This window comes from Gossypium raimondii, chromosome 10 (assembly GCF_025698545.1).
Source record: "Gossypium raimondii isolate GPD5lz chromosome 10, ASM2569854v1, whole genome shotgun sequence".
Taxonomy (NCBI): domain Eukaryota; kingdom Viridiplantae; phylum Streptophyta; class Magnoliopsida; order Malvales; family Malvaceae; genus Gossypium; species Gossypium raimondii.
In genome coordinates, this window is record NC_068574.1 from 34266033 (window position 1) to 34276081 (window position 10049).

The following is a 10049-nucleotide window of genomic DNA, read 5'->3' on the forward strand; positions in this document are numbered from 1 at the left end:
GTTGATTGTGCATGAACTTCAACATATCCATCAAAATTGACAGCATTGATTTCTTTGAAGTACTTGCAGGAGCTGGCATTAGAGTCATAAATTCATGTTCAACACTTAGCTTGACTGGTTCTTCTTCTATTTCAACCCTTGGTTCAGAGTTTTCAGCTCCTTCAGCTGGTTGAGGACTATTTGGTTCCTTATCAGATTCTTCGTCTTTAGTGTCTATAACTAAATCGGCTTCAGTTTTATTTGTTGACTCTTTAGTTTTTGGCTCAGTTGGTTCCTCTTGCTTGCCTTGGTTCAGCTCATACACTCTCTCTACTAACCTTTCAAGATCATGACTTGTGATGCACCCTAGGACATACTGCCCCTTCAGATTTGCTTATGTTTTAACACGGGCCCTTAAGCAAAGTGAAGTGATTAATGATGGGAAATAAGCACTTCCTGCCTTATTTTTAGCACAATCGTGAATTTTCTTGAGGATAATTTTCCCAACATTAATGGACTTTTCTGTCAAAATTGCATATAACAAGAGCATTCGTTCCATCGAGATGGTGGAACTATGTGAGATAGGCATAAAACTGTAGCAAACAAAATAAAACCATACCTTTGCTACTGGTTTTAAATATTCTCTTCGACAAGAATGGCTCTCATACTTTCTTATAATCCATTGGGATCCCGAATTTGTCACAACATCAAGCACTTTTTGAAGAAAATCCCAATTGATATTGTTCATTATAGGGTAGTACTCATCTTCCTCAACATCAGGTAAATTAAACAAATCATTGATGGACGTAAAACTAAGAGATACCTTTTTCTTTCGAACGATGACTTCAGTAGCATCTTGCGTAGTCAAACTAGCATAGAATTCTCGAACTAGTTCATCATCGAGAAGTGAACAAGCATCACAAAATCGTTCCCACTTGAGAGCATTGATTATCTTTCTAATTGGCATAGGGACAACCATCACATCATTGCTTTTCAGGTTAAAACCTTTTTCCGGCATCATAGGTTGATGCTTGAAGATTGAAGCAAAATCGATTTTTCCAAAGTAGTTTTTGACGATCTAGTTCTTTTTCGAGACATGGTATTTTCCCAAAAATTCGGCAAAGTTTTTAGGCGGCAAGTAATGGGTGTGACAGCAAGGGTTAAATTTTCCCTCATTTTCGTTGACTTGGGCCTCAAACTTAGACTGTATCTTAAAAGAAAACTGATTAGTACTTGGGCCAAACTTGACCCCCTTTATTAACAATAAAATTTAAAATTAAACAAAATAAATTAAACTAGAAAAAAAATTTAAAACCTAATTAGAAGATTTCTTCTTATCAAATTACATTAAATTAACTCTCAGGAAAGGTTGGAAGGGTCACAACGGTCCCGCTTAAGTTCAATCTCCTTAGACAGAATTAACTAAATGTACTTAATTTAAGAAAATAAATTCTAATTATTTATTTATTTACAAGACGTCAAGGGTTTGTTAATTTGAACGAAGATTCAACTCGCTCAACTTCACCATCCTAGTAGTGTTTAAGACGTTGACCATTAACTTTAAACGTACCTCCGTAATTGTCGTACAATTCAATAGCTCCATAAGGATAAACTCGGTGGATGGTATAAGGTCCTTTCCATCGGGATTTCAGCTTACCAAGAAATAACTTCAACCTTGAATTAAACAACAACACCTTTTTACCTTCTTTAAACTCACGAGGTTGTATATGACTATCATGCCATCTCTTTGATCTTTCTTTAGAAATTTTGGCATTCTCATAGGAAAACAACCTCAGCTCTTCCAATTGTAACATCCTTCTCTCACCGGCTTGCTTAAGATCAAAATTTAACTGCTTCAAAGCCCAGTGAGCTTTATTCTCCAATTCTAATGGCAAATGAAAAAGGTACCTCTTACTTCTAAGTCCATCAATGATTTGTTTAATTTACCTGATGTTGAAGAAGATGAGTACTACCCTATGATGAATATATCAATTGGGATTTTCTTCAACAAGTGCTTGATGTTGTGACAAATCCGGGATCCCAATGGATTATAAGAAAGTATGGGAGCCATTCTTGTCTAAGAGTGCATGAGACGAGTAGCAAAGGTATTGTTTTATTTTGTTTGCTACAGTTTTATGCCTATCTCACATATTTCCACCATCTCCATGGAACGAATGCTCTTGTTATATGCAATTTTGACAGAAAAGTCCATTAATGTTGGGAAAATTATCCTTAAAGAAATTCACGATTGTGCTAAAAAGAAGGCAGGAAGTGCTTATTTCCCATCATTAATCACTTCACTTTGCTTAAGGGCCTGAGTTAAAAAAACAAGCAAATTTGAAGGGGCAATATGTCCAAGGGTGCATCACAAGTCATGATCTTGAAAGGTTAGTAAAGAGAGTGCATGAGCTGAACCAAGGCGAGCAAGAGGAACCAACTGAGCAAGAAACCGAAGAGTCAACAAATAAAACTAAAATTGAAGCTGATTTAGTTACAGACACTAAAGAAGAAGAATTTGATAAGGAACCAAATAGTCCTTAACCAGCTGAAGGAGCTGAAAACTCTAAACCAAGGGTTGAGCTAGAAGAAAAACTAATCAAGCTAAGTGTTGAACCAGAATTTACGACTCCAATGCCGACTCCTGCAAGTACTTCAAAGAAATTGGAGCTGTCAATTTTCATGGATATGTGCAAGTTCATGCACAATCAACAACAAACTTACTGGACATATCCAAAAATTAGGGATGATTCAATTCGAAATACTTTTAAGAATATCTCTAACAATTTTGTTCTTGAGTTCCCATATGCTATCTTTGATGTAATACCCCTTACCCGAGACCGTTGCCGGAGTCGAGCATGAGGCATTACTTGACTTAACTTAAAAGTTCGGGGCATAAAAATTTACTTTTAAAAGTTATTTCACTGTTCATAATAAGGTTGTCCACCTGCACAGAAGTCACTAAATCAATTATAACTCGAGCTATGAAATTTGAAATTTAGATCCATAAATTTTCCCTGAAAATAGACTCATATATATTTTTACCATAAATGTTTTAGAATTTTTGGTTCAGCCAATTAGTACAGTTTATTAGTTAAAGTCTCCTCTGTTTCACTGATCAACTGTCTTGACCTCTCGTCACTAAAATTCAATTATCTTATTGTACAGACTTCATATGGTGTTCTAACCTATTTCTACAGAAAATAGACTCAGTAAGGAATCTATACATATAAATTAAAACTCATAAATATTTTTGTACAATTTTTAATGATTTTCCAAATTCAGAATAGGGGATTCCGAAAACCACTTTCACCTTGTCTAACTAAAATGAAAATATCTCAGATTCCTTTGTCTACACCGTTATTTTCTATGAAAATATACTCAATAAGATTTAATTATATATCTCATCCAACCTCTAATTCATTTTATACTATCCTTGGTAATTTTTCAAAATCACGTCACTACTGCTGTCTCAAAACTGATTCACTACCAATTTTTACTTTTTCATGATTTCTATGCTTAATTTATCACCTAGACATTTATAACAACAAACACCTTCATACTTATCCATTTTAATAACTATTCATCATCAAATATTTACATATCATCTTTTTGTCATATCTTAAGAATATACAATCGAAATGACCAAGTCCCTATACATGCCATAGCTAAAAACATTTATCATATTAAAATACCGAGTTGTGGTGGTTAATAGTGTGAACGCTCTCCGACGTCTTCAAGATCCCGACTATGCTTGATAATACTATATGAAAGAAAAAGAAATAAAAGAAATAAGCATAAAGCTTAGTAAGTTTACAAGTAAATAAATAACAACATTTATCATAAACAATTATATTCATAAATTTTTATTAAGCATTAAGATCTTTACTTTCTTCTTTACTTACTCTCTTGCTCGTTTACTTTCTTGCTTGCTTAACGTACTCCTTCGTTGCTGAAATTTCTTTTCTCAACTGATAACTGAGATACTCTTAGTCTTATTAACTCATCTGAACTTATCTATTAGGCTTTTACCTAAACTTTCATGAAACATTGTCTATTTATTAGCCCGTTGAATCACTTGGAATACTAAGGATACTCGGTCTCCTGTCTGAATATAACATGCCAAAGCTATGTCCCAAACATAGTCTTACCTGGGATGTTTCTTATACTACCAATGTCATATCCCAGATATGGTCTTACATGAGAGTTCTCATATAGGTGCCCATGCCATGTCCCAAACATGGTCTTACGGGGGACCTCTCATCTTGGTGCCAACGCCATGTCCCAAACTTGGTCTTCCATGAGACCTCTCATCTCGGTGCCAACGCCATGTCCCAGACATGGTCTTACATGGGACCTCTCATCTCGGTGCCAATGCCATGTCCCAAACATGGTCTTACATGGGACCTCTCATCTCAGTGCCAACGCCATGTCCCAGACATGGTCTTACATGAGACCTCTCATCTCGGTGCCAACGCCATGTCCCAGACATGGTCTTACATGGGACCTCTCATAATCTCAATAATGCCAATGCCATGTCCCAAACTTGGTCTTACATGGGATCTCTTTACCCAAATGTCATGACATTTGTATCCAATACATTCCTCATGTTTCAACGGGGCCTTTTAACACTAATTCTCTATCATCTCATACTTGAGTTAACATTAGATATTTTCATGAAATAAATACATAAATTCTTAAAAATAACAGCATTATTAGTAATTATCAAAATATTGCATTTATTTACTGTAAACTTACCTCGGTACAAAATATGATCAAATCTAGCACTTTAGTCCTCAACCTTTTTCTTTCCCCGGTCTAACTCCGAATTTTGTTCTTCTTGATAATTGAGCTTGGAAGCTTGAAAAACTCTAGCCATGGGGTTGAAGATGGACAAAAATTGGCTTTTAATTTTGTTTTTAATTCATTTTAATAACTAAATGACCAAAATGCCCTTAATGAAAAACTTTGGAAACATGCCTAACCATGTCCATTTTTGTCTAACAACTTAACCAATGGTCTAATTACCATATAAGGACCTCCAATTTAAAATTTCATAACAATTGGACACCTCTAACATGTAGAACTCAACTTTTGCACTTTTTACAATTTCGTCCTTTTGACTAAATTGAGTGCCCAAACGTCGAAATTTTCGAACGAAATTTTCACGAAATCATTTTGTAAAATCGTAGACCATAAAAATATAATAATTTTTTTTCTCATCAGATTTGTGGACCCGAAACCATTGTTCGGACTAGGCTCAAAATCAGGATGTTACATTTGAGACATGGATGGAAGATATTGACGATGTAAGCAGAGATGGAATTAAAGAAGACAAAGGGAATGAGTCAGAAAAATAAAATGGGGGATTCTTGTCTTGTTATTTATTTAATTGTTTTTTAGGTCTTTAGGAATTTATTTCTTTAGTAATTAGGATTTAATCTTTGCAAAATAAAACATTGCAAGCATGAAAAAAATACTTCTTTAGAAAGAAAAAGACTAAGTGATGTGGCAATGGGAATGAACATGTCTAGGCTTGGGTTATTAGGAAAGACTTGGTATTTAAGCAGTCTTAATGACTCACCTCTCTTTCTTTACAACCTTACCTGGTGTTCAGTTTTCATTCATTACTTTGTTCTTGCAATGAGAACATTGCTTCTTTTTAAAGGGGGTAAGGCAAATAAATTGCTCAAATTTTAAAATTTTCAAGTATGTTTCAATCATTTCTTTCATAAGTATGTTTTAATAAATGAATGTTTAGAGAAATTCTTTTTAATAAGATAGCTTGTATGCAAGTACGAATAATGATTTTATTTAAGTGACTGTATGTTATAATGAAGAATGGAATGTTTTTTATGATCTTAGTCTTAGGAAATGTTTGCCATGAAAACTTAGTTTCTCTTGAGATCAGACATGCATGAAGGTTTATATCTTTAGAATTGACTTAGTAACTTTCTTGAGGCGAAATCCTAGGGGACATAAAAATCTAAAATGATATAGGCACCATTTTTCTTTGGACCGTTTGAGCCTTTTCAAGCCCACATTATGATATTAGACCATTGAAACTACAATTTTAAGCTTTAAGGCCTGGTTTTGAAATGAACCTACATTATAAGCCGATTACCAACTTTTTAAAATTATCCTAATTTTGTGCACCTATCTTAACTTAAGTGTCTTGGGAATCAACATTTGAGGAAATTTTCACAAAGATGTATTTGCTCATGTTAAAAAAAATCACAAAGACAAAGAAAGAGCGAAGAAAAGTTCGTCTAGTCTTCAAAAAGGAAAAATATATGAGCTTGAGTTCAAAATAAGTTTGGGGGTGTTCTAAAAGTTCACTTGAAGAAAAAGGTTAAATTTTGAGAAATCCAGGACAAGTTAAAGGTTAAGATTTTTGAAACCAAAATGTCCCATCTCTTAAAATCCCTACCTTTAAATCAAACCCCATTACAACCTTATAAAAGACCTATTGATTTTATGATTATGTCACCTACATTAGTGGAGAGGAAGTATTAAGTTCAACATATGAAGATCATAAATAAGTCTTATGATTGTTTGCCTGATTGATGAGAAATTGTGTTGAATGAAGAATATTATCTATGGTTGTGACATACATGCAAACTATGATTCATGTTGGCATATCTTGAAACTTAGAATAAAATTTTCAAAATGTTTGTATATGAGTTACTTGTTAATAAAGAAGATCTATGTGCATAAATTTGTTGATGCATGATTATGAGACGAAGATTGATGCTACTTACATTCTTAGCAAAATTTGCCTTAGCAAGACCTTGTGCTGTGCATGAACATTACTCAGGACGAGCAATGATTTAAGTTTGGGGGTGTGTAAACGGAAAAATATATAAGATTTTCCTATATAATTCATCACCTTTTTACTTAAAATTATTGTTAAAACCAAGTGATTTTTTAATAAATTAATGAAATATGTGAAAATATGAAATTAGGACATAGAGATTATTAAAATGTGATTTTATGTTTTATTATATAGTTTTCATGCATAAAATGGCTTATTTTATATTAATTTAAGCATATTATATTTTTAAGCTATGAAGTGGGCCATGCATGATTAAATTAAATAATAAAATATTATTTTATATTTTAATAATTCATTTTAAATATTTCATTAATAAAATTGGGTTTAATTAATTAAGTAAATTGATTAATTAAAGTGGTTAAATTAATTCATTTGGTCCTCTAAACTATCTGCTATTCTTGATAAGCTGAAAGTTTTCTTCTAATTGCAAAACTGTCCAAAGTGGGGACTAAGTCAACCCAATTTTCAGCTGCACAAGGCTGATTATAAACCAATTTTTGGTTTAATTAAAAAAGGCCCTTGAAGAATTAAAGAAATTAGAGATTTACCTGAAGATTTACTGGAGACCGAGTCTTAGTCCTAAGTTGTTGTGGCATTCAACCTGACCAAAAATCAAGGAAAAATCAGCCACATTTCCTCAGTTCATGGCTGGCCGCTCTTGGAGGAGGCTTCAAAGGATGGACACTCCTAATTTTAGCAAACTAGCTCCCTTGCCTCACCTATAAATAAGAGCTCATTTCTAACTTTTTCAATCATCCCTCATCCCTCTCATCTCTCATCCTCTCTCTCAACTCTATTAGCTCTCACGCCTATCATCATCCTTGCATAAGGATTTTAGCAAATTAGCCTCAAAAAGAGCCCTTGGTCGGCCACCTCGGAGAACCATCAGCAAACGAGCCTCGTCAGTCAAAGTCTTGGGTGACAGCCACTGAGAATTAGGTTTAATCTTTCTTTTCTTTAATTTAATTTAAAGATGTTTGCTATGAGTTCTATGTTCTTGTTTACAACAATGATAGCTTAAATTTTATTTAAGCTAGGATGATTATTTTGATTAAATAATATTTATGTGATTCATGCTTATAATGCTTGTGCCTCAATCGATCATGTTTTCAATTAAAATCAAGTTTGTATTTTATTCATACGTGATTGAAATGCACCTGAATTAGCTGAGCGATCCTAACCAGAGGATAGCTAATAGACGCATAATTGAAATGTGCATGCTCAATTTAGATCCTAACCCGATTAAATTGTAGGTTGCATAGCAACCCTAACTAGGCTCTGTTATCTGCATAGTTTTTAAATTTGTGTGATTAAATTATTTCAAACCTAACACGTCCCTATTACCTCACACGAATGCTAAGAAATCCTTAGTAAATAAGGATCAGTATAATGCGTATTATTATTAAAGATCGAGTTGCCATGGAGTGTTTTTCCGAAACTCATGAAAGATCGAGTTGCCATGGAATGTTTTTCTGAATATTATTAAGCATGATGATAATAAATTAAGTTTAATTAAAGTAATTGTCCTAATTTATTTATGTTATAATTGTTGCAAATTGTGTTTAATTTTACTAAAATCTCTTTCGTTCATATAGTTTGCATACGTAGGATAATTTGTATTAGGGATCATTGCATTTAGTTTAATATATTTTAATCACCACTTCTCAACTATATTGTGTTTTTGTTTACCAAATTGTTAATATAATTTTAAAAAGTAAGTGACTTAGCACAAATACAATCCCTGTAGAGACGATAACTTGATACTTACTTATTACTTGATAACGACTGTGTACACTTGCACAAACCTCAGCGTTGCAGCAGTTAAGTTAGCAAATTTAGATATAGGTCTATCTGTGATGCTCCATACTTGGATTCGGTAGACGAGATGGGTGTGGAGTGTTACAATTATAGTGATATCAGAGCGTAGGTTTAGTTGGTCCTCTGACCTAGAAGATAGGAAAAAAGTACCCCTTTGTGCATGGTGATTGAACTGGTTAAGTCCTTGAAGTCCTTAGAATTGCTTAAGATATTATAAGCGGTACGATGATACATGCGCCTAGATTGGCGAATTGAAAGGTAAATACCAATCATTGATTATGGAAATTTTACATTGCAAGTGTATTTGAGAAAATGAGGTAGTATAAGTTCTAGTAAATAGATGTTGAGAGGATACAAGTAAACTATAATTAAGGAAATACGAGTAGATAAATGTAAAGAAAGGAAAAATAAGTAAATAGATTGAAAGTACAACTGATAGAGAGAAAATTTTATTAGATAAAGAATACAAAAGAAGTGTAGTATTACTAGCTGCCAAGTAGGCAGCAGCGTCAACGGTATTCTACTTCTTGGCTGATCTTTAGGAAGGGGTAGAAACAACCCCACTTGATCATTAAGGACGTGGAACTTAAGGATGGGGTTGGTCAAGTCTGTGAGTGGAGTGTGCGGCGGTAGAAAACTTAGTCGCGAACCAAAAGTCTTGTCAGAAGACTTCTGGGCAAGGTTAAACTAAAAACCCCCAAAAAGGGAAGGATGGGTGTCTCTCTAACCTGACAGATGGATGATAGAGAGCTAAATTCTTCATCATCCACTAGATTTGGTGACTCTTTTAAGTTCAACTTGTCTAACTTTCCTCCCACTGGAAAGGGCAGGTGGGGATTATTTTTCCCACACTACCGATAGTGAAAGGAAGTCACAAGGGTTGCTACAGTTGGGTGACGAGCCCTTGGTGCGAAGGAGGTGGAGGTAATCGGTGTTGACATAGTTTCCCCACCATGTTACGGAAGGAGCCGCAGCGAACTGGGTACAGGGAAGGAACCTTTCTAGTTTTTGAAAGGGGCCCTTACTACACTTTGGGTTGACTGGAAGTAAAGCAATGAGAGGAAAATGGATTTTCCTCAGAAGATTGGTACACCACCATATGATATTGGATTGGTGTGCCTCTGTAAATTTGGAGTTGAGACATTGCTTAAGTTTTCTTATGAAGATGTGATTTGTAATTTGGCCAAAAAGGGGTGGAAATAAAGGAAATGGTCAAGAGAAAAACTTGGGTATTAGGAGTTGTAGGGAAAAATGCACTCTAGTATTTTATTTAAGTGAAGAAAAGAAATATAGGAGAAGAGGTGGAATGATAATTTGGAGATGGATCAAGTAGAGGACTTGAAGAAGTAGAAAAACATTGGTAATAGGAGTTGTAGGGGAAACTACACTCCAGTATTTTATTTAAGTGAAGAAAAGAAAT